General features: G+C 40.1%; 1 protein-coding gene across 1 annotated transcript in view; it reads left to right on the top strand.

Moving 5' to 3' along the window:
- Positions 1-373: 373 nt before the first annotated feature.
- The window catches only part of neo1a (neogenin 1a), a 292,258-nt gene continuing 265,799 nt past the window's right edge, over positions 374-26,832 (top strand). Inside the window, exons 1-2 of the mRNA XM_074621883.1 lie at positions 374-481; positions 9,214-9,312. The gene's annotated coding sequence lies outside the window, so the exon portion shown is untranslated. The remainder of the gene's footprint in view (positions 482-9,213; positions 9,313-26,832) is intronic.

Below are 26,832 nucleotides of genomic sequence, written 5' to 3' on the forward strand. Positions count from 1 at the left end.
CCATGTAGTACCCACATAGAACTTAAAGCTGGGACCAAGATGGGTCTTGGGTATGTTGCCCAGTTCGGGCCCACATAACACCCATTGTAATCCTGCATGGAATCCATGTGGGCAATTGACATTGGGTCATTATGGAACCTGCGGACAATCCCATATAGGGCCCATTTTTCAGCCCATTTACTACCCACATGGGCCCCCATACAAATGTTGGGAGGGATACTGTATATATATATATATATATATATATTTATTTATTTTTATATGTTTATTTATATTATTTATTTATATATGTTTAATTGTGTTCTAAATAGTGATTAAATGCCATTTTCATACAATACCCATGCCAATACATTCGTCCTCTACTTGTTACCGTGTCAGTGTGATACTCGAACACGTCACTAGATGACGCACAGCGCTGCGGAGGAACGTCAACGACAGAACTCCTGCAGTTGAGCTGAACGCTGAAGCGTTCTACACACAGGTGAGTTCATATTCCTCAGAATCACACACGTGTACTCCAGCGTGAGGTATAAGAGTGTTATGACTCCTTGGTGACAACGTGCAGTGTTTAGAGTTGAGAGGTTTTGCAGTAATGTGTTGAAATAGAGATGTTAGCTAGCTTACGTACACTGCCATGCTAGGCTAGCGGACCTGTCGCTAATGAGCTAATGCTAATGCTAAAGCTAAGTGGGGTAACACCAGAGAGCATAGAAGTAGTGATGGCGAGATGAAGCCTCATGAAGCTTTGAAGCTTTCCAGCAAATTGGTTCGGAAAAGGGTTCATTGCTCGAGGCTTCATGTGCTCACGAAACCACCTGGTGGTCAAAGAGTGTAAAACAGACAAATATGATCTTAACCATGTGATAAGATCAGATATTCCTTTATTAGTCCCGCAGTGGGGACATGTGCAGTGTACAGCAGCAAAGGGGATAGTGCAAGAAACAAGATGCATAAGCTAACACAGTAAAAAAGAGCTAAACAAAGTGTAACAAAATATGAACCAAGTATAAAGATTGGAAGTATAAAAATAGGAGTCTATACAGTATTGGCAATAAACAGACTATTAACACAATTACACAAGTGGAAAATGATATTGCACAGTGAGAATTAAAGGTCACCTATTATGCAAAATGCACTTTTCCATGTCTTTTAAACATCAATATCTGTCCCCAGTGTGTCTACAGGCCACCATAGTATCATAAAAGACCATCCTCTCTCTTTTTCTCCTCCTCCGTTTGTCCGGAAATGGGTGCAGAAAAAAAAATCGCTTTTTTTCCTTCTCTTCTGACGTCATTAGAGAAATGCAAGCCATGTAAGGGTTTCCTGGTCGAACCAGAGAGAACCTTCAGTAGCTGACCCCGCCCCACAGCGCGTCACTGTCTCTCCTCCTCAACCGAACTTGAGCAAAGTCTGCAAGAACCAGCAGAACAGGCTTCATGTACTCCCATCATCTAAATATAACATGTTCTTTCACAAAGGCTTTATGTAATTACACTGTTTAAACAGATGATATTTATATATTATATATATTTGATGTCATGCATGTAGCAGAGTACAGGTAGTAAATAGTGACTTGTAAGCAACACAACACATTTCTGTTTCACAGTCAAACTTTATTTGAGTAGACAGATGACAATATTAATTATTCACAGCATTTGTAATCATCTCACCTGTTAGTTAGTTATGTTAACATGGTACAGGAGAAAGTCTTTCAGCTCTGGTAAACTATGGTAAGCTAAGCTCCGGTGGTCTGTAGTCATGGTAACACAGAGACAGCTACTACTGTAAATAATATACCATTACTCTGATCTTCCATACATTTATCTTTTAGCAGAAATAATGAACTGACTACTGTTTCACATCTTCTATTTTCCACCCTGATGGTCGCTGTGTTTACACACCGTCTCATAGCGGTAGCATGTAGCTAACCCGTTAGCATGTAGCTACATGCTAACGGGTTAGCTTTGTATCTCCATGTAAACAGAGCCATCTGCCCACAGCTGTCTGCTCTCCTCTGGGATGATTCTGTCGGTCATTTCTCACAGATGGATCTGTAAAGACAGACGTAAAACAGAGTGTATGTTTACGGTTTACAGAGTTGATGCATGAGGTAAACACTGAGTTAACTAACAGAGATATAAACAGCATTATTTACCTGAGAGAAACCGTCAGGAAAACCTGGAATCTGGACCGCAGATGTTCATCATGTGTCGCCGATTTCTGATCAGATTCCTCCGGTAACGTGCGCTGGGTGAAGTTTCTGGTTTATAAACTTTAAAGTGGTTTATAAGCTCTATTCTAGCTGCCTCTCCCTCCACTCTGAGAGCTTCTCCGGGAGGGAGGGGGAGGGTGACGCTGTTGTTGAGGACGTTTGATTGACAGAAAACGCTGACCAATCAGAGCAGAGTGGGAGGAGACAGGCTGTGAATCAGTGGTTTTCAGACAGAGGCTGAATTAGGCTCTGAGGCAGGCAGACTCAGGCTGCAGTATGAGAAGAATAAAGGGTTTTTTGAACATTGCAGCATGTAAACATGTTCTAGTGCAACATTAAAATACATCTGTGAACCTGGAAATGAGCATAATATGTGACCTTTAAATGAAAATCCACCTGAAAATATCAGGTTATTGTCAGTTTGTCAGTTTTTGGTGTGTAAGTGTAAGTGCTCTACTGGGATCAGTGCTGGTTGTGGTCTACTGGGAACACAGATCTGTGATATACTGTATTTTGCGCCAGTAAAGGCTTTTGGGAATGACTATAAACAATGAAAAAAAATCTATTACCATGTAATCAATTTATATATATATATATGCATATATATATATCATATTTAATAAAATGTCTATTTAGTAAGTATATTGTGAGTATATAAGATACATGTATACTTAAACTGTAATTGTTTTGTGAGTAATTCATCTTATGTGTGCAAACCAATCCTAAGTTAATAATTGTATTGTAGTGTAGTGTAATATAATATAATAATTGCAGGAGGGTTAATATTAGTGTTCTGTGTCACTTCTGGAAAGCGGCATTGGTTGAACCAGTGAAGATCTGAAACACTTCATGAACCAGTGGGCGGTACGGCCGGGCAGCGAGGCTTCGGATGTCATCAATGACGTCATTGGTCTAAAACGATACAAGCCTCGATACGCGCATCGCAGGAAACTTCCTGGATTACTCGACACACGCTCCGAAGCCTCGGCACAGCACGTAACATCACTACATAGAAGTAAAGAGACGAAACTCTGATGTGTTTTTGACAACAGCCGCTGCCGCCATTTTGAACTGACGCTTATTATATATTTATAATATTTAATTGTTCAGCACAGGCCATTTCGGTAGAATATGACAATAAAATAGAAATCATATAGTTTTGCTTTTGTACGGCACTTGTAGGCGGACGTTTTACCGCCTCCGGTAGTCGCTTTCAGTCCAAAATGGCGGAAGCGTCGCTTTGCTGCTGGGTGCTGATGTTGCAATGGAACGGAAACTGTTCACATTGCTATATAATCTCATATGATAGCAAAAAAGAAAAGAAAGACGTGTTTTAGTTTCCCTACAAACTTGACTGCAGTTTGGAGATAATGGTCCTAAGAAGTTTCTCTTGATAGATGTCTGAAGGCTGCTTTTGAGACTGGCTTCTGTCTGAAGGGCATCATTTGGGGGCATTTTTAAAGACCCCCAAATGATGCATGATTAGAATAAAATGTAGTCATACTGTTTATTGATTTATCCCTCACGGACCTCACAGATGCCTCTAGCAATGAGGACAGAGCTACGGTTGTATTTGTTGAGACTGAAGGATTTATAGAGAGAGCTGCAGGACTGAGAGCATTTCCATGTTGGATAAGAAGGAGAAAGGCTGAGTTGTTGTTGTGCCTGTTTTTTTTCCCTTCCCAGTGGTGATTGTAAATGTGTATTTGTTATCTGGCTCAGGACAGAGTGAATGCTGCTGTGGACCAAGTGTCAGGTCAACAAGGTACTTGTCAGTCTCTCTCTACTGTACTGTAGCATGTGTTGTTGCTTGTGCTGGAGGCCAGTGCATGCATGGCCTCCAGCACAAGCATGTGCACATATACGGTGCATATGGTTAGATGTATACAGTATACATGGGATCTCTGGGCCGAGAATATGTTCTGTATAATGGAGGAGCTGATTTGACCCTCTACACACCTTTCTGCCTCAGTAACATTCACATCATCATTTAGTTGTTTAAGTATTTTTCCACAGTAAAAGAACCACTCTGTTTAGCCTTCAAAATAGTTTGTTTCTAATTATGTATGTACTTTTCAAAGTGACATATTTTCCTTCAAGAATCCATCCTACACAGATATTGAGTTTTGTATCAATAATGCATCAGCATGTACTCACTGAGGTTAAAAAGACTAAGAACCTTGGTTAGGCCGATTTACAAGTAGAAAGCAGCATGGCCCTGTTTGGTAATAAAATATTAACAGAAATTGATTTAGCCTATTTGTATGAACTTGCTTTTACATCTGCAGTTCTGCGCATAGCCTGTGTGCACCATTTAAATGGTACCTGCTGATTAGTGACATGTACTACATTTCAAATGATGTTTCTTTCCGCAGCATTAGTTTCCTCAAAATATCATGATATTACACACTTTCCTGAGTTTGACTAACTTTGCCAAATTGCTAACAGGAAATGTCCAGTTTTGTACACTGTAGTGAAATCGAGCTGCACAGACTGTCGGAAAACAGGAGGAACAGTCATCCCTCCTGCTATACAAAGCATACAGTATAAACAGTATATATACACTGGTGTATATATATAATATGTATTTTTTATTCAGTTTTACTTATGGATGAGACTCATGAATGTTTTTGCAAATGCTGCCAAAAATAAATTTCCCAAATGGAACAGTCAGTAAAGACTGAACTGAACAATTCAAAAATAAGTTTATTGGCACCATTTATCTCCTCAATCTGAACCCCACAATTTCAGACTCAAAGAATTCCCTTCCACCGAGGAGGAAACAATTATGGAGTCAAATTAAGCTGAGTGGAAGATAAAAGTTTTTTAAAAAATCGTACATTTTCTTGCTTACTGTTTTGGATACATGATTTGGACATCACATGAACAGAATTGTTTCATTTTTTATATCTTTTTCATTAGTTTCCACGACCTTAATTTGATGCCATACACCTATTAAACATACAAAATTGTATATAAAGCTAAAAATGATTGTCCTATTCTTTTAAAGCTGAAGTCGGTAACCATGAGCAAATACAATTTAAAAAAAAAATATATATATTTTTATAAAAAGGTCATTATATCCTGACAGTAGCGCATGAGACATATCATCTGTGAAAACAATCATGTTCCTTTGTATCCTCCTGGTGCTCCTAATGGCATTTACAAGATTTCAACGTGCCCAAAGGAAAACTTACTTTACAGCAGCAGTAAATCACTGCTCGTGAAACTCGCAAACTCCGATCAAACTGTCAAACTAGGCAGCGCTGATCAAATATGAATCAATATTCTGTTACAATTTGGGCTGACTGGAATGCTTTGAAGCTTCAACCGTTACCATGGTAATCAACCTCCAAATCAGTATTCAAATGCTTTTTTTTGTGTAATTTTTTTTTATGTCATAATAAAGTAAATATGTAATAAATAATACCAAAATAGCCAATGAAATAAGGAATAGTCCCACAACATTATTCATGATTCATATTCAACATTAATTATTATTAGATATTCTCAGAAGGATAGCCCTGTTTGTTGTGTGTAGAGGTGCATGTGTTTACAGTAGTGCGGTAGCGGTACTGTCCCAGAGGAGATGGAGACAGACAGACAGAAGAACATGTCAGCCTTTGCTCCGCTAAGCTTCGAATAACTTTGAATATTTCTCACCGAAGCTTCGAAGCCCCAAAATGTTATTCGGGACAGCCCTAGTTACTGTAATGCCTATTTCTCGCCTCAAATGTTTTCAGAAACATCTTGTAGTGTTCTGTTTAGCTGTAAAATGAGAAAGTTTGCTCTGGCCGGTGGGCGGTGCTTGGTTTTGGCTTGACTGTTTTCAGCATGGCTGCCGGGTAACAAGATGATTCTGAAAACATTTGAGGCGAGAAATAGGCATTACAGTCACAGATTATTGATTCATATTTGATCAGCGCTGCCGAGTTTGACAGTTGATCAGAGTTCACAAGTGATTGGCAGCTTCCCAGAGACTGCTCGTCTCCAGCTCGTCTCTGATTGGTTGTTTCTGTTGGGGCGCGGTAGAGACTTGCAAATGCCATTAGGAGCACGAGGGGGGGGCAGAAGAACGTAATTTTTTTTCTCTCCAAATTATTTGTCTCATGCACTACTGTCAGGATATAGTGACAGTTTTATAAAAATAACTTTTTATCATATTTGCTCAAAGTTACCAACTGCAGCTTTAATACCCGATGGAGATAATACTGCTATTGTTCTCTTTTAACATGTTGTTGTCATTGAAGTCAGACACAGCAGTGGTCACTGATCTGCCTTCCTTATCTTTGCCTTTTATACTTTTATGATGGAGAATAGCATCTGCATGCATTGCTATTATTGCCAAAAAACTGTAGTTTTTTTCATTAGGTCTTGTTAAACTGTGCATGCCTGAATTGCCTGTGGTTGTAACTTTTACAGGCCAGCTGATGGCCTGTAATTTACGGCTCCTGCTGCAGTTATATTTCAGTGCAGCTGTGGAAGATTGGTTTTCCATTTCTCGTCCTTCTACAATTCAAATCGCCTGTGGAAGCGTCTCAGTCTCTCGTGGAAGTTTCATTTAAAGTTCTCTGGCTCCAGGGAATGGTTGGCTAAGTTGTGCTGTTGCGCTGTTTTTTCATTTATGGGGTTTCTAATTCAGATTTTATACACAGTTGTAACTTTAATTGATAGGCCTAAATAAATACAGTTTTTTTTATTGTTAAATTCCCATCTAGAGTTTATTTTTTTATAATGTTTTGGCAGGCTGTATTTTCCGTTGCAGCACAGAGCTGACGGAAGACATTTTTATTTCCTTTGTCCACCTAGTCCTTCTTATTTGAATTACGGGGACATGTGGTGGTTTGATATTTGAGGATTCAGGCTGCCTGGATCTCAGATAAGCTGAGCTGTTAACCTTCACCCCATTTTCCTACTTTGCAGTTCTACTGTATAACCTTATAGCTTTTAACTTGTACATCACATAAAACTACTGTAACACTGTCTGCACCTCTTCATGCAGCGTCTGCCCTCTTGTCTGGCTCTTTTTAATAGTTCCCCAGATTATCATAAGGTCTCGAGTATCAAGATCAGGACTGGCCACTTGATGAGGCTGAAAGTAGTCCTCCTCCACACTCCACACTCATCCCCCCATCTTCCTCGGTTACACATCACTGTGTCCCAGTTCCATACTACATATTAATTGTATACAGTATGTACTAATCTTAATAATATACAGTTTTTCCTTCAGTTAACATACAATAAATACACATACTTTACTGTTTCATACTACCAGCCAGGAATTGATTCAATATGCGCACCGTGCAAAGCAGACTTGAACTTTATAATGCCACTGCCAATTAAACTTAACATGGAGACAATTAGATGTTTTTCAAAATTTCAATAGTTATTTTTGTGTTTTGTGAGGTGTTATTGGAGCTGTTTCACCAACATCCACAATTAGATTTTTTCCAGCTGTGAGCAGCTCTTTCATTTCCTTTGTGCATTGCTTTGTGGGAGAAGAGTGTCTATCATCGCTACACCCACAAATCTAGTGTTTTTAGCAGCCTATGAATGTACTGTCTTTTTATCCATGTTAGCACCACAGGGTTTTGGTCAGTCTGTCCACCAGACTGAAATATCTCTAAACTAATTTTATACAGACATATACTGACTGTGGTGATTCCCTGAATTTTCCTCTAGCGGCACCAGGAGTTCGCATTTGTGTTTTTTAGTGGAATGTCTAAACCATTATTGAAGATTTGCCCCTCTCAGGACTATGAGATCTTTTTTTATTTTGTCCAGTACTTTGGTTTATGACCAGATTCCTGTAAAACTAAAACTTATTGACATTCCCATCAGCCTCAGCTGTACTGTGCTAATTGTTAGCATGCTAATGCGTTAAACTAAGATGTCGAACATAGTAAACATTAGCATGTTAGCATACTGACATTAGCATTTACCTCAAAACACTGCTGTGCCAAAGTACAACCTCACAGAGCCGCTAGCATGTAGACTCTACGTTTTTGTCATTTATTCAATGTGAACACACTACAGAACCTGCTTAGAATTAGCGTGTAGTAGGGCTGCACGATTATGGCCAAATGATAATCATGATTATTTTGATCAATGTTGAGATCACGATTATTTATCATGATTTTAGGGACAAAATATTTGTATTTACATTTGAATAAACCAAGCACTGCTTTCACTTCCATGTTGTGCTATATTCTTGCTAATGTACAAATACTTACAAATACTACGCATTTTTAAACGTCATTATCACAGTCAATCATGTGAGTTTAATTGTGGGAAGCCAAAATCGTGATCACGATTAATATTTGATAAATTTTGCAGCCCTAGCGTGTAGTGTAGTATGAAACTGGGATGCTGTGCAAATCTGTGTATGTAGCTCTCGGAAAGCAAACCACAGTGCACAGTGATCATATGTCACAAAAAGTCTGCCTCAGTCCTGCTTTTCCCATTCTACCTCTGTCCCTCCCTTCAGCCTCTTTTTCACCTCCCCAGCCCCCTGCACTGCTATTCTCCATCCATCCACCAGATGCCTTCGGACCTTCCCACCTGTCCCAGTCACCTGACCCACTCATTCACCTGTTCACCTGTTTCCACTTTCCCTCATCATTCCTGCAGTATAGTACCGGCCCATTTCCACTCATTCCCTGCCAGATTGGCAGTGTTGCTTTGTGCATTGCTTTCCACCAACCTGAACTCATAACCCTGAAGTCTAGAAGCTGTACCTGCCTACCTGTAAGCTTATGTATCTGCACTTCTTCTTCATTACATCACTGAACTCTTCCTGTCTGCCTGGACTGACTGCATTTGCATCCTTCCCCTGCTGCCTTGTATTTTTAAAATCAGATAACATCTAAATTAAACAGATTACAATTTCTGAAAAAAGTTGCTGCTGCCTGTTTATCAGAAGAAGGACCTGCCAAATAAAGGTACAGCAGGCTTTGCGGTAACCTAATGTCGATCTATCCTGACTGTGTTACCATCCACAGATCATCAGAGTCAGGTGTTGGACCAAGCGGCTGGACTACGCTGAGAAGAATAAGTGGAGGTGCCAGTGATTGTCACATGATTCCTGCTACTCTATTAAGGTAAGCATCTCTGATATCTTTGAGGTCACTCTTTAAGAGATTCTATCTACCTGTCAGACTGAGCACAAAATGAGTGATCAATATTTCAATAAGAGTATTCAACTTTTAATTGAATATACTGAATTCATGTTCTGAAAGATGATATGATGCAGAAATTACCTGGACCCTTATTTATAAAAATTGGACACTAATGAATCTTTAATGGTATCTTGCGATCATTTTTCAGTTTGTACCTGAGTTTGATTTATGAAATAATCTGAATGAAGCTGGATCTGCCCATTTAAAAAAACATGTTTTGCACCGGTCTAATATATACTATTGTAATAAATCAAGCATTGCTCACTGATTAATTTACACATTTTCATGCGGCACCGTTGGCATCTTAATGTAACATTGTAGGAACTGAAGTTTCAATCATTAGCCCTTCAATTCTATTTAAAGATTGAACTTGTTTTGAAGAGGAGTAATACTAGCGGCATTAAAATTTGAGGGCACTTTATATGAAAATATTTATGCAGCCCGCACACAGCTCACCACGGGGGTTCACATGTGGTTCTCAAGCCTGGAGAGACCGCAGCACAGCAAGCAAGTAATGTGCAGATATAAACCTGGTTTAGAATTGATGCATGTCAAGTTGATGTTTTACAGAGAGTCTTTATTTCCTGCACACATGGTAATATCAAATATAATACTGAGGCTTTTCTGCGAATGGAACCCATAAATTGAAACATTTCAGCTTTCATAGGCTGAAACGCTTTAGTTTGTACATCGCTTTGTCCAAAATCAAAAGTGTTTTTAGTTGTTATGTAGGCAGAGTGAAAAACGGACCAACATAGAAAGGGGAAGACGCAATTGTTTAAATAAGAGATAATGGTGGACATTTTCAAACACTCTCTCCTGGAAGCCGAGAATGAAAAAGGAGAGCTAGATAGGGAAGTTCAAATCCTGACTCCTTTCTCAGCTCCGCACAGCTGGCCAACCACGGTGGGATGGGATGAAGTGGGTGTGAATGTCAGATTGTCGTTTTCGGAAAGTTACAGAAATTGGCGGTTTTTGGATCACGTTTGGGTTTGGTTTGTTTGTACATTAGTGAGAAGAAAAAGATAACCATTTCCAATATGTTTGAACTCCAAAATATATAAATTGATTGATAATAATGAATGAAATTTCTCTATTACGTTGATTTTATACTTGAAACAAGGTAGGCTACTTAATGGTCAAGTAGGCCTATGTTCAGGTAATTGCCTATTATATGGCCCTGTTCAGACCTGGTATTAACATGCGTCCTGAGTGATCGGATCACAAGTGGACAGCTCTAAGAACAGGTGTGAACGCACTCGAGACACATTCTTTAAGCAGTGTGTACGCAAATGTGTCCTAGGCCACATTAAGGGCCGCCTACTCAATTGACGTCCCGCTTGGATCCGCGGGTCTCACTGTGCTCCTCATGTGGATAGACAGGCAGACGCGAGCCTCATGGCATGGAAACAACTTCTGTGTACTAATGTATCCTGTCTGCATTTTATTAACATATATCTTATGTATAGGCTACATATCTACAGACTATCAGACTAGACACACAAAGTGCATTATTATCATACTGTCAGGGATGTGTCTGTGTTTTTGTTCCGGTGCTTTGCACGGAGCTGACACCCGTCTGAAGCTCTGTCTGTGCCTCACTGTTGCCTGTCAAAGGAGGCAGTGTCAGGAGGTCCCCGGGGACCGCCGGTAGACAATAACCTTGTATTTTGATGTTAATAAAATGTACCCGAATTGTCAAATATGTAGGATATTACTTCTGACATTCCTGCAATATTACGTCACAACATCTGCTGTATTAGCCGTGTGTTTACTATGTGTTTATTTGCATATACCTGTAGAGCGGGGAAATGAGAGCCGATCACAAGTGGTCACTGAGGACGCATGTGGAGACGCATTCCAATGCCAGGTGTGAACAGACGTACTTCAAGCTGTCCGCTTGTGATCCGATCACTCAGGACGCATGTTAATGCCAGGTCTGAACAGGGCCTATGTCTCTGGCACCTCATCAAATAATTAGCAGACCTGTATTTAATAGTGGTGCAACGGTTCAACAAGCCCATGATTAGGTTGTACTTCATTGAGCAGTTTTGTTTTTTTACAGTTCGGTTTGACGATGACGCAGCCATCTCCTAATCTTTATCCTTAGTCCACAGCAAATCCTATGGCAGCTTTTTTTTGAGCTGTTGGTTTCATCAGCCGGCATTCTATATATGAGATTACTACACATATAAAATTGATTTGTTGGTTCAGATCAGAGGATACGAGAAACATTCAAACCCTCTGCAGAGAGTGTGGGCAGTAACCAGAGACGAGATGTATCTTATCATCCGTAGATATTTTCCAAACCTCTAGCTGAGGCGTCCTTGAACAGGAATTTAACCTCTAATCGACACAGTGCCCTGACCAGAGGCTGGGAACAGTTTTTCTTATTAGAGATTAATAAGGCATGGCTTTAAACACAAGGCATCCCCAGTGTCATTACTTATGATGTATCGAATGGCACTAAAGGGTGAAGGACAGCTTCATTTCCATATTTATTTATGATTGAATATGTTTTATATTTTCAGTATGGCACGCTTGGGGTTGAAAGAAAAGTATCAACTTCTTCTTCTCTTGTCTTTTTATGGCTGCACTAATCAATACTTCTATATGAACAGTGAGTCAAATTACAATGTGTAATGTGAAAGGGGTTCCTTGTAGTGATGAACCTGCAGAGCAATGTCACCGAACCAGGGTTGGAAATTAACTTTTTTGACCACCTGCCACAGTGGCTGGTAAATTACAAATTGTATCAGCCACTCAATACATTACCATTGTTTCTTTGGCTGGTGAGTGAAGCAAATCTTGCAGTCACTTGCATATTTTACCAGCATTTGGCTGCTAATTTCCAACCCTGCACCCAACGCAGTTACACTCACCTTTATGGAGTATTTTAGCCTCTTTCAGCTCGTTATTTTGGTTTTACGGCCCCAAACTTTACTTTTTTAGCTCACTGTTACGGCTCTCATCAACCTCATTTCGAGCTGTAGCAGAGTTGTTTTCAGCAAAAAAAAGCTCTGATAAACTCACTGAATGATACCTACCCAACACCAAATGTAAGACAGAAAAAGTTAGCTACCTGGTGAACATAGTGGAGCCTTTAGCAGCTAAAAATACAGATATTTTTCTAAGAAGTTGGTGGGCGCCAAAGCAGGGCTAAAAGAAGAATGCATATTGGACTTATATTTGTTAAGTGGCCGGAAATGCAACTCCAAATGAATGATAATGTTGCTCTGTGTCTGCTGGAAGTGAAAACATTAGCCTTAAGCTTCATAAGACTAGAATACAGTATGTCATATGTGTGACCATTTCCAGCTTGTTGTGGATTTCTGTTACCAAGTGGCAAAATAAATTAACGTAGCGTTGAATGTCCCATATTGTAAAAATGTCCATGTCTTTTTTGATTGTATAGCAGGTCTGGGTGCTATATAAATACTGTGAAGGTATCAAACAACAAACACGGGACTTTCAGTTAGGAGACCGGCATTCGAGACCAGTGTTCATGTCCCAACGTTTTGTTGAGTTATTTTGAAGTTATGTTTGTAACGTGTTTTTAGTGACGTTTGTGTCGTGTTTTCAGTGTGTATTTTACTTAGTTTACATTCTTATTTGAAGCCCAACTAGGAGGTTTTTCCTAAACCTAAGTGGTTTTGTTGCCTAAACTGCGTCCGTTTTGTTGCATGGCTTAAAAATTACACACGAAAAGAGGCATACAAATGACATGCTGAATGTCCTTGTAATGTTGTGCTAGTTATACGTATTTCCATGAGATTGGGTTGGCTTGATATATTCAGACAGACAGTATGAGAAAAATAATGTGTTTTTTGAATATTAAAGCATGTAAACATCTCTCCTTTACATTTTACACCTTAAAAGATAACAATAGTGGGCGAGAGATACAGTATATACACTTCACTTTATACAGCAGCATATTTCTGCTTCCCTGCCTACTGACCATGTCAAGGTTCAGAAACAAAACTTTTCTTTATCTCTGAGGCTGCTTTATTAATTTATGACCGCTCACTGCAACCTTCAGTCCGATTTCACAGTATCTAGGGTTTGTGCCTGAGTGGAGACTTGAAAGCAGCAGGGGACATAAATCTGTTTTATCAAGGAGACATATAAAGGGTTGTAATCAAAACCTGTTAGCACGGCAGATCAAGACTTTATTTGTTACACCCCACTTCAGCTCTGCAAATTCATGATCAATAGATGATTAAACCCACTGAATCAAGCATCTTCCGGTCTTTGGACTTCATGAAAAGCACTTCCTGATTGGTGTCCAATTTGAAGTGGTTGTTATTCTTTCCAATAAGACATGTTTATGGTGCGGGCTGAATTGCTTTGCCTCCTCTGGATGCATGCATCATGTCTGTGATCAGGGACAACAAAAAATTTCCCTGTGGAGTGCTGCTTCTTCTTCTCTCAGCCGTGCTGGAGGAGATCTGGCAGGCTGTAAAGAACCGGGAAGAGTCTGAGCCAGCAAGTGAAATAGGACCTTAGTGCTGAGACTTTAGAAAACAAATATTGTTTACATGCTGTATAGCAGGTGTGGCAGAATATTTCTATCTATTTGATATACTGTGTTGGTGTTGCACTTCAACTTGTGTGAGCGGAGCCTGGAGATCTGACCTGATTTTACTGTTATAACAGCTTCAAAGGAATAGATCAGCCCAAATAGTAAATAGGTCTGATACTGCATATATTGCCATTCAGTTAAAAGCAGTGGAGACAGCGTGCAAAGCCTCCACACTGACAGCATTTAACTGTATGTGGGATTTTATTTCTGATTGTTTGGGGGGTTGTATTCCTCGTACACAATGCACTGTATTGTTTGTAAAATGTCTACATGTTGTTTTTTGGAAGTTAGCAGTTTGAGGAGTAGTTTTGGGAAATATGTTTATTCCCCTCATTGATGAGATTTGGATGAGAAGATGACACCACTCTAATATCTGTATGGTAAATATAAGGTAAGCTTAGCTTAAGGACTGGAAACAGGGGCAAACAGCTAGGCTGACTCTGTCCAAAGCTAAGTAAAACAAAATCTGCCTTTCAGCACGTCTAAAGTAAAAGGAATTGTAAAAATGGCACGTTGTGGTTTTACGGGGAGTATGTGCCAGACTATTTCTTGGCGGGGAGCAGTGCTATGCTGGAGTCTTGTTGGCACTGTGATGTTGCCAGTAGGGATGTCACGGTGAGGAAATTTCCCCACCGATTAATAAACTTGTGACAACAGTGGTGTTACCGATTACACCAGACATTTTACAAGAAAAGTTGACGCTCAATATCTGTTGAGCTTTGATCTTTAACGTTGGATGGCTGTGTGTCTGGCCTCTCCGGTCCAGCTTTTGTTACAGTAGCAGGTTTCCACCTGGCGCCGCTGTCCCGCGCACACCGGCTGTGAATGCTCCGTCCGCTGACTCAGTCGTCGCCATGTTGAGAGCCGAGGCTATAGAAATGCTTCCAATCTCGCATTCAGTATATTTAAGGTTGATTGTGTCCCTGAAATTGTTAATTAGGGTGTACAGTATGGATACTTTGCTTCACTTTACTTTGAAATGACTCTCAGAATCATTTGACTTGACACTGTCTCGCTATTTTCCCCTCCATCGGTTGCCCTTTTATAATTCCTCTTGGTTTGACACAAACCAGTGTTTGGGATTTAGAGCAGCAATAGATGGATTAGAACATCGAGAGAGAGAGAGAGAAGCCTCAAATCCAGTGTGTCTTTGAGGTGCTGTTTCATGTAATTAATCTGCCTAGCTTCACTACACTCCTGCCATATTTCACGATGACACTAATAATACCTAATTATATGATGTTGTAAAATCTTAGTTGGTGTTTAAACATGTAATTTAGGTAGAGTAATGGTGCATATAATGTATTTTACTTTTAATCACCGGGTTTTTCGTGAGGAACTGAAGGAGTGAGGCTTTGCATTTCAATACAGCCACTTGATTAGGGAGTATGGTTGTTGCTGTTGTTGTTTTTCAGCAGATACTGTTTACTCTGAGCTCTGCCTCCCAAAATTCCCTCCTCCGCCCCTCTCCTGGAGACAACTCAAAGACCCCCTGCTGGCAGCTCAGCGGAGCAGCTTTATCTGGGTTCTCCGCTCTCACATCTCTCCACAAGCCTCGTCTCATTGTGTCACCCCAATGTGTCAGCCACAGGCTGCAAGTCACAGTCACAAACTGCATCTCAGGGATGAGAGAGCCATTCATTAGAGCATCACCACCAGCCCTCTCAACAAAGGTTCACTGTTTCATTTCCCATCGCTCCATACGCATGTAAATTAATACGAATAAAGAAGCAGGAAAGTGGATGTTCTGTTGACAACAGTTAAGGGAATTTATGTGCAGAGCAACCGAGATAATTTTCAAAGTTATCTCTTCAAAGGGATACTTTGAAAAATATTGTGTGCATGCACAGCTGAAAGTAACATTTTCCCCATAAAATATGTACAATATGTACACTAACAGTACGAAATACAGCGAACCACATCGACTTGTGTTTTCAATGTCACCTTAGCTTTAAATTTCCAGATTAATGCCTGTTTAGATCTTTGTTTCCAACATGAATACACAATCCAGCTGCTCAGAGGGGATGTTTGTCCCCTTTGGTTGTTTTAGATGGTGCATGGAAGTTTGTCTTTGATGCGAGTTTAGGGATAACCAAGATTACAATGCTATAACAAAGGCTGCTGAGTCCAGGGAACCTGATCACAAGCACAGTTGGGGGTAGCCAAATGAAAAGTAAACTTTATTTGAACCCTCATGAACTATTAATTAGGCTTTAGGCTTGACTTTGGTGATGTCAAAGCTAAAGACGGAGGATTAGTTAGTGCAAACACCTTCCGTCCGCCCCCTGGAAAAACCCACAACAACTTCTTCAAGGGTTTTACACACTAATTACAAATACATGAATGCTGCCTATTTTTTTTTACATTTCATGCAAACACAATATGTAACTTCCTCTCTGATTAGCAACCAGAAACTACAATTTAAAACTTGTATTGTGTTTGGAGCAGTGGACTACCTCCGGGTCTGAAAAGTGAAGCTAATGCGGAAGTACCTTAAACTTGCATTCTTTCTAACAGCCAGCAGGGGGCGACTCCTCTGGTTGCAAAAAGAAGTCTGATTGTATAGAAGTCTATGAGAAAATGAGCCTACTTCTCACTTGATTTATTACCTCAGTAAACTTGTTAATTGTAAACATGAGTTTATGGTCTCAATCGCTAGTTTAAAGTCTTCTTCAATACAGCATGATATTCATTTTGTAAATTATGTTCCCATTTAGAGTCAGATAGACCATAAAGCAGGGGATGCTTTAGGGCGTGGCTACCTTGTAATTGACAGGTCGCTACCACGACGTTGTCCGGTCTGGGAGTTGTCTGTAATTTCGTCCTACAACTTTAACCCTTTCACAGTGTGTTTCCAGTTCATGAAAGTTGATTAGAACCTTTTTGTTCACCTGAAAATGTCTTATTCAGTGTTCGGTTGTACTTAGCTCCACCCTCTCGTGTCATTTCTGGTTGCAAAAAAACAAGATGGCGATGGCCAAAATGTCGAACTCGATGCTTGAAAACGGTTGTTCACAAACCAATTGGTGACATCACGGTGACTACGTCCACTTCTTAAATACAGTCTATGCTTTGGAGAGAACTCCAAATGTTGCATTTCTTTAAATCTCTCCTTAATAAACCGGCACTGCATTGACTCAAAGTGGGAATTTCCAGTATTTCTGATACTTTAGGAGGCAGCAAGTTTTACCTCAACAGTCGATTTTCTTGTTGCTGGAGCACTGAGCCAAAACAAACCAACATAACAATTCAAAAAAGAGTGAGGAAGCATTTTTTATTTAAAATGGGAAACGGAATAGCAGGGGATTTATCATATTTCAGTTATTTATTTATTTACTGGGGCGCCATTTTTTATGATGCATTAGAAATATGTGAAATGTGAGCAAAACCCCCGGGTCAGTTTTTCCACATTATAATAGACTCTGATGTGATTTTCCACTCGAAGAAGCTGAACCAGACTCCCATCGCAAAAGTAGACATTTAAGCTTTGTGTTAAATTATGAGCACACTGGATGAACTCGGCCATCTGAATTATGTTTTACTGCCTCAGAAAGAAACGGCTTCCTCTCATAAACTGGTTGCAGGATAAAATACTGTCCTTTTACGGAACGAAGCCGGATTGCTGACTCATATAAAAGGAGTTGAACATATATCACCAGCTCACCCCTCCATCCCGTTTCTGTCCGTATATTTCCCCAGATTTTTATGAGATGTGATATCGCCCTACATGAGCCCACTCACACTCTCCCACTTTGTTGTTTTCACATCTCTCTCACCAGCAGCCTGGGAGAATTCATTTTACTCCTGTAAGCAAAATACTGTCACTGCAGTAATCCGGTAAGAAAGACTTATTTATTTCATTCCTCTCTGGCAGTATTGATCTGTGGAGCTATCTGAGCCCTGTGGTGAGATTGTATTCCACGCAGAGTCCACGCAGGCAGGTAGGCAGGACCACTGCAGCGTGAACCAACATGTCAGCCATCCTGTCAGCCGATAAACCCTGCTCCTCCTATGTGAGCACATTTAGAATAGATTTAAACACAATACTTCCTGTCACGGATGTTTTACTGCTGTATTTTGATAGCTGGGTCAAAGATTTTAAACATTGAACTCTTGTTTTCTCACCATGATAGATTGTCAGAAACCACAGCACAGTGTTGGCTGATTCAGTGTGTTCAAAAGGGGGGAAGGAAGATTTCTATTGGTAGAGCAGGACAGTAACAGTGATCATTAAATAGTCATACTCACAAGTGACTTCTAAATCAGCCACTAGGTTAAAAGTGGCAAAGACTATGACTTGGTTAAAAGAAGTGCAACAAACATTGGACAGTATTTCTGCCTTAAAACAGTGCAGGGGTCTGCGTTGGTGGGGGGGAGGGTGTTGAAATATGATCCAGAAAGTCCAATTTAAGTAACAGATTAATGTGTTTAAAGGCTTATCGGATGCCAAAACACAGTAAAACTGTTTGTAGCACTCACAGACAGGATTTTACAACTCTGGAAAGCAACTATTTTATTTTTTATTGCAGCGTATGTGAGGTAGAAATATGGCATTCGACATTACAAAGTAATCTATCAGGAATGTGCGCTTGAATGCATGTGATTGGCCAACGCAGAGGCTTGTGTTGCAGTTGAACCTGGTTCAACTTTTTTGCTGGACGACCCTGCATTGTTTAGCTGGAGCCCCCGGTGTTGTTGCACCTTGCTGCGTTGACGAACTGGCTCCATTCAAATGAACGAGAGTCAAGTCGGTCTGAACGCGGCCTAATACCTAGATCACACTTCACAACTTTAGCCCTGATTTTCCACGCGCCTGTTCAAAGACACGAGCCAAGAGGCTTGCCGGTGCCTTGCAGACACATTCTAGATATCTAGCATCTAGGGGAAACCTGGAGGGGTCGCCTGTAGAAATAGGAACTTTACTGTATGTGTTGCAATTGCAACACGGACCAAAGTTGTTGTTGCACCAAGGGTGTTGGACGTTTGCATGAATAAACAACACATAACACCGTGACTGATTTACATAGGGGAAATAGTAAAAACGTGTGGAAAACATAGACTGTATAGAATATGAATGTAGTCTCTGTGACGTCACCGATAGGTTTCTGAAGAGTTGCTCCAGCAGTCGCCATCTTGGCAGTGACGACACAACCTAACTCTCGGCTAATCTAAAAATGGCCAAAGAGGCGGATTGTTGGTGGAGCTGAGGCGGCCCGGATGACGCAGCAGAGCAGACAGCTAGTAGCTAGCGACCTGTTACGGCTCCCATCTGTAACTCAAAGCAGCCACTCCCTCAATTATGCCAAACATTAAGCCTTAATATAATTTAAACAAGTGAGTTATATAAAAGTTCTGCCCCCATACAGTTGTCATGAACGGTGATATGAACTATAGAGACCAAAAATGTTTTTGTACCAGGCGGTAAACGTGTTTATTTTTGCTGTAAAGTTTGGCATTTTAACATGGGGGGGGTCTATGGGGATTGACTCACTTTTGAAGCCAGCCTCAAGTGGCTATTTGAGGAAATGCAGTTTTTGGCACTTCGGCTTAATTTTTCAGCACCGGAGGTTACCTCTTGGCGAAAACAGGCTATAATGTGAACAAGTGTGCCAACTACGCCTGCGTCACTTCTCCCGTGTGTTTTCGTGAGAAAACGTAGTTTGGAGACCTCATCGGGGATTCCTCCTGGTGAAAGATCTTGTATTGTGATCTCCTGTCTCTGGTCGTGAAAACCACAACGACTTAAAGACTCACGATTACAAGACAGCAAGTTGTGTAGTGTGAACAGTACAGTGATCTGACGACTTTGAAAGTTGTGTAGTGTGAACTTTTCTTTAATCACAAGGATGCTTTAAGCTAAATACTAACATGCTCATGTTTGGTAGGTAGTTTACCATGTTCACCATCTTAGTTTATTTATGTTAGCATGCTAAAATTAGCTACAATGTCAAGAATTGTTTGAAACAATTGACTCATTGTATTTCAAAAATAAGATAAGTTTAAAAAAAAAAAATCGTCCATTCCATATAAATACAATTATATTTAATTTTAAGAGCAGAACGCTGCAGTGCTGCAAAATAAAGTAAGTAAAGTAAAGTTAGTTATATAAAGTGAGTTAACTGAAGTTGGAGCGATGGATCAAAGTAGCAGCTCTTCAAAGGTTTACCACTTGTCATCTTAGAAAAGTGAATCGGTGATCAGAGACTAAATGTCCTCGACTGCAAGAGCAGGGAGACTTGAACTTATAGAAGGTAAAATCAAAGGCTGAAGTGGCTTCTGCTGAGATTTCAGACTTATTATTTTTTTTAAATTAAGACACACAAAACTCGTGTTAAAATGACCTGCAATAACAGCTCTGTTGCAGCTTATCACAACAGGAGATAACATATCAAAAGAGTAAAGCAGCATTTGGTTTTGGAGAGAGGCAGATAGCACATCAAAACAACCTTCTGTGACTTATAGATTGCATAGATGATTTTCAACCTGACCACATCAAAGAAAGAAAATTCACTTACAGCAGCAGGGTTACATTTAAAATGTTTTTGAACACAAGAGGAAGACCTCCTACATGGCCACCAGTCTTGGGGAAAGCTGATAAATAGAGCTTGTAATCAGGAGGCTCAGTTGGATGTGTTCACCGCTCCACAGCCTCGTTTCAGTCGAGAGGGGAAACTCAAGGAAAAAAAGAGGACGTCAAGTCATATAGACAGAAACCTTTGAAACCGCAAGATAGGAAGAATCAGGGGGAAACATGTTTTCCTTGCTGATATCATGGGTGCAGCAGAGCGATGTCTGCACAGTTAAATGATTATATTACAGTTTGAAAAAACAATTAAACAGTTGGATCATGGTGAGTCACAAACTGCTGCAGTAGTTGGTCTGCAGCAGCGATATGACTCTATTTTCAGCACTCAATGTGCTTTGGGTCTGATGCATTTAATATCATCAGTGATTTTGTTGCGCTAGTGCAGTGCCCGTTCCGCACCGGGGAAATACAGTCTTACTCACTCATGGGGGAAAAACACACCTAGGTCGCGGCTTACTCTCTAGTTTGATTCTGCTTCCAGTTGGCTATTCGTGTTGACTCCAGGGAAGTGAAGAAGAGTCTGGTTGTAATGTTAGTATATCCAGCATGCTGCAGCAAAAGTCAATGGCCCGCTACATGTGACATGCTCAATCCTGCATAGCCCTGAAGCCCCAAACCTGCTGAACTGAGTGCTGTTTGCTTGTTAATTCAATGTTTATTAATATTGAACGTGTCCAAATTGCACCAAATTCGACAAAGCACTCCATGGCAATACGCCAAGCGTGAAGTAGATCCGATGAACGGTTGTTGAGATATTCGAAGGACATACATACAGACAGAGATTCCTCGCTTTATAGTTCGGTAAGACTTGCATGCAGTAAACCACTTATAATATACTTCGACGTACACTACATGGCCAATATTAATTTTAAATAATATTTTTGAGCATCTCTTTACAAAACCAAAATCGCTAAATGATGCTGGTGACAGTTGATAGATAGCTAACGTTAACTTGAGTAGGAAGCTGCTACAGTACAGTTAATACAGTATAGCAGCGTCAGACTGTCATCTCCAACTAAATCTCATACTATAGATCAAACAGTTGGCTATAAACGGGTTAGTTATTTACAGAGAACACTAAGCCTAATGGTACCTGGTGATTCAATCAAATATGTAGCGCTATAGTCCGGATAAGCAATACCCGGCCACTGTGTTGGGTCATTGATCCAGATGGACGAGGTGAAAGCTAAAGGGGCATGATGGCAATCAACCTTAATTTAAGGTATAATTAACAATAATAATTTAAGGTCACAAAATAATTATTAGACATGTCTATAAAACAATCCAAACACATATCTATTTACATTGACATCTATAGGATCTTTGTTTTTTTCTCCTCCAAAAAGGGGTGCAGCCTTGAAGTTTTGCGACATACCCGTATATGCCAGTCTGATGTATTTTCTAATATATCATTGTATGCTGTAGCATTGATATAATGATACAATTAATAATGCACTTTATCTCAGGGAAAAACATAAACGATAAAGACCATCAGATGGTGTGAATACTTTTGATAAAATTTATGTTTATACTTTTAAAGTAGATCCTTGCCATTCTGTAAAATATGATCACAACATTTGTTTGTGCAAGGGGAGACCAGAAGCAGTGAATAATCAAAGCTCATCTTCCTTGATCAGGACTGAGAGCGAGAGGCTCGGGAAGGTTTTACACTTCGTGAGGTGAATTCTGATAGCGGTGGAGGTGGATCACACCGAGCCTTCCTCCATGTTTTTTTATTCATGAATACAGCGAGTGATCAGGTATTTAGAGAGTAACAGTAAAAGAGTTGAGCAGCCTCGGGCCAAGGGTGAAGGCCAGTGAATAATTGAAAACGTCCTGCCAGCCTGGTTCAGGCTGTCTCTGGGATCAATCGCTGGTTGACGTCATGGTCGGGTGGAGTGGTGACACAGGGGGTCTCTTCTGGGATGCAGATTGTGGCAGGTGTGTTAACCATCTGTGTGATGGTTACTTACATAAGTTAAAGGATAGGTTTACATGTTTTTAAGTCTTTCTTAAAACAATATTCACATCTGTTTGTATATTGAGACAGTTTTTGTTCGCTGTAATAATGTATTAAACATACTCTGACACTGACTATCAAAATTGAAGTATTACAACCTCAAAACTATTGGAAACTCACTCGAGTTCTGTGTGACAAAGTTTTGCTTTCTTTTAGAAGTCTGGGCGGTGACTGACTGACAGATGCTTTCCCCTCGGGGCTTTCCGTAGCTGTATGCGCTTGCTGCTGAGACCGTTGAGTACAAACCCATGTACTTGAATCGACTCGACTGCTGCTGGTACCAGCTCTCATACATACTCACTGCCCCTGACAATTCTTGGCTTCCTTGGCTTGCCAGATTCGCTCATGTACCAGAATCAGTGCTACACTACTGTCAGAGACAGTAGACTCTGTGCTTGTTAGCTTGTTAGCCTGTGGATACTATTCCTGGCTGCCAGAGTTTGAAGAGACTCGCTGCTGCAGTTTGGTTGATGGTTAGACGCTGTTTAGCATATTGATTTAAATACTTACCCTCTCGAGTTCATTACTTATTTCTGCTACTATCATGTTAAAATGTACATTCAAGTTGCTGTAATCTTTGTTTGTTTAGTGTAAAAATTATACACAAGTAGCATCAACACAATTATCCAACCCAACCTCATAGGAAGGCGTATAAATACTACAACATTCTGCGCGTCATGATATCGCATTCTAGGCTTTTTGTCATTTTTACGCCACAGGCTTAACATGTGTGTATCGGCTTTTTCGCAACAAAACTACGTTAACGGCCAAAGTTTGGTTAAAGTTTTGGGAGGATAATGATGCGTAAATTGCTTTACTTCCACTCAGTACTCGCACATTCTTGTCAGCGTGTCCTGCACTCTTGTAGTCTGAAAGACCTCATACTCGAAATACACAAAAAACTCTAAAGTTCGATATATTCAGAGGTCCGAACCCAGTTTTTAGTGCCAAAGTCCCTCCACAGCAGCTCAACATAGAAAACACTGTCCAAGCAACCCGTTCTCAATCCCAACTTGTCAAATACTGCCGATATCGGCAGCGGATACTGATGCAATAGCTACCCCTCTAGCGTTAGTTTTGGACATGTCAGGGACAGCACCCTTAAGCGACAGTATGTGACGCGCCGGGCTTTCAACTAACTCCAATTTAAACCCACCCCGTGCCATTATTCGACGGTCAAAGCAAGAGACGTAGTATTAAGAGAGCGAGAGTTCGCTAAGGGCAGGAGGGAAGGGTGGTAGATGGGTCAAACAAACAGTCGCTAGTCACGTTAGTCGCTAGTCAGTGAAGTTAACGTCAACCACAATCATTTCCTTACCCTAACTAAGTGGTTGTGTTGCGTAAACCTAGCTTCCTGTGAAAACGGAAGTTTATTTTGAAAGGACACTATGCATGTAACAAGTGTATATTGACACACCGTCCCTGACACGTCCAAAAGTAATGTAAGAAGGGTACATATTGCATCAGTATCTGATGCCGGGGGCACTGAACAAGTAGCGGTATTTGACAATTTGGGAGTGAGAATGGGTTGGTCCAAGGGAACCACAAAGAGGGAATTTGGTACTAAAAACATTGTAAGTCTGGAAGATACCCATTTCATTAGACTAATTGTGCTGAAGCCTTATATATTTGCTTCAGCTGAACTTTAGCATGCATGAACAAGGACTGTGGATTTTGTCCCCCGTCTATTACGTTGAAATTACTCTCTTAATGGCGAGTACGGACAGGAGGAGCAATTAGAGCGACCATAAACCCATTCCATGTTTATATAGGACTGTGAGTGTCGTACTGAGAGAGACTTGAAAAAATATGAACCTATCCTTTAACCATAAATGCCCCCAGCAGCCAGTGTTTACGAGCAGCTCTCCTATAGAATTAAACAGCCTTGGTAAACATAATGTAAGTGTGAAAGTGTCAGTGATAGTCTCTTTGTATTGGTGCGTGCATGTGCTTGGAGACATACAAATATGCACCAACAACTGAGTTTGTCATGTCATTCAAATGGGTCATAAATCAGCCCTGACCTGGGTTTAATTGCCCCCTGAGCTGCCGTTTCATTGTTTTAAATGCCTCTCCACCATGGCATGGCAGTACAATAACTTCTTGCTGCGAGGATTTTTAAGACAACCAAGTAACAAATGCCGCCGGTGGTGCTGGAATTGCTTTCTTGAGACAAGCTGAACAACCAAGCATAGCATTATGCTTCTTCACGGAATCGATCCCTCCGAAAGGATGTTACTCGAATTAGGCCTCTCGCTCGGAGACTGTTTCTAAGCACTAAAATGGTCCAATGTTTATTCATTGGCCTGGGCTGTTTATCTGGGGGATAGGAATCAATGGATGAAAGAGAATGGGTCCATTTGAAAGAATACTCTTAATTTTCTTAATTGGTTATCTAGTCAAGCAAATTCAAAGAAATCAAAAAATCCTTTAAACTATTATTTCATCCCCACACCTCATTTACTCCTTATTAGACCTCAGTAAATATTGGCTCGCAAACCTCCAGCTAATTAATAATAAACATACATCACTCCTTCTTCTTCTTTGTCTTCGTCTTGTCGTTGTCATCTTCTTATACAGTGAAATGCCAGTTAATATGTTTATTTTTCCTTTTCCAGTCCACGGCTACCTTTTTCTTTAAATTATAACTTCAATTGTAAATACATAATACACAACAATTACATTAAGTGACACAGATAATAAATAAATAAATAAGGATAAAAACATAATAATAATAATAATACATTATATCACAATATTATAAGTAAAAGAAAAGTGTAAAAAAATTAAAGGATGCAGTTTTATGTCAGCGTTCAGTTGAGGTTCGTTTGTACATGTGTAAGAAAATGAGGAAAGCAGGAGTAGATTCAGGAGTCAGATTTTTAGAAAATGCGTAGGTTTAAATGTGCTATAATACCATTATTTTATATTAAGAATGGATTAAATAACTATGTGTAATGTGAAAGGTGTCACTCATGTCAGCTTTTCAGCATCTTTCAGCTCTATATATTGGTTTCCCGGCCAACAACTTTCCTTAATTGGTTCACTCTCACCGCACTCATGTCGTCGATTTTGGCTGCAGCAGGCAGCTGTTTTCAGTGAACAAAGCCCTCAAAACCCACTGTACACTACCTACTCAGCACCAAACAGCAGACAGACAAAGTTAGCAACTAGCTGGGGAACATAGTGGAGCATTTAGCAGCTAAAGAGACAGATATTTTTCTTAGGAGTGCTTCGAATTTTTCTTTAAATACTCTTTGAAGGAAATGTAGAAGTTAATTAATTGACATGTCTTGCAAGTTGCCAAATGTTGATACTGAACTTATCTGCAAAATGTTCGCTGACCACATAATTCATTTCTTTTCCTACAATATTTTCTCTTGCAATAAAACATCAGATCGCAGCGACATGATTAAAGGTGCTATTGATTACATTGATTACATTCAATCACTAGATGTCGCATTCTCCCTCCCCCGTTGCCAGGCACTTACCGTCAATCTCAGCCATTTATCCATTTTTTTTCCACACTAACTGATGACCCAGAGATACCACGTGATACCAACATCGTTTTACTATCGGCTCACAAACCTTGTTAGAAGTGGGAACCAAACGTCAGATATCTTCCACAAAGATGAACAAAACATTGATTTTGGACCCGCCAACATTTTTAAAATAATGAATTCACAATTATACTTTTTTGCAGAAAAAGCCATGCTTTTATTTGGTGTGTTTCTTAAGGCTCTGTGGATGTATTATTTAAAAAAAATATTTGTGTACATAAAACAATCAATAAGGGACCTTATTTTGGAAAAAAATATGAACGGTACTCAACAGTGAGAGACAAATCATTTTTTGATCCTGTTTGAATTGTGGCATGAATCACACACAGGATGTTTTTCAATTTAAGAGATCATTTTGCAAGTCAAGAAAGTTGCAGATGGTCGTAGTAGCATTTAGTTTTGTGTGAAACCGCTCAGTGAACTACATCTCTCGTCTCGCACAATATACGTCACCACACTAGCTAGCTAGCTACCTTAGTTACCTTAGTTATGACCGCGCAAAATGAAACGTTATCTTACCTGATGTGTTTTATCCAGCGACTCCTGGTCTTTTTATCAGCCGGGAAGAGAAAGAACCAGCGAGACCCGTTGCTGGTGTGAGTAACACACAGGCATTGTAGCTTCAGAGAGAGAGAGACGTCACTTGAAACTTTTGGGTGTGTCATCTTTCTAATTATGTATTCTCACAGTCTGA

This window comes from Sebastes fasciatus, chromosome 2 (genome assembly GCF_043250625.1).
Source record: "Sebastes fasciatus isolate fSebFas1 chromosome 2, fSebFas1.pri, whole genome shotgun sequence".
In the NCBI taxonomy this organism is placed as follows: domain Eukaryota; kingdom Metazoa; phylum Chordata; class Actinopteri; order Perciformes; family Sebastidae; genus Sebastes; species Sebastes fasciatus.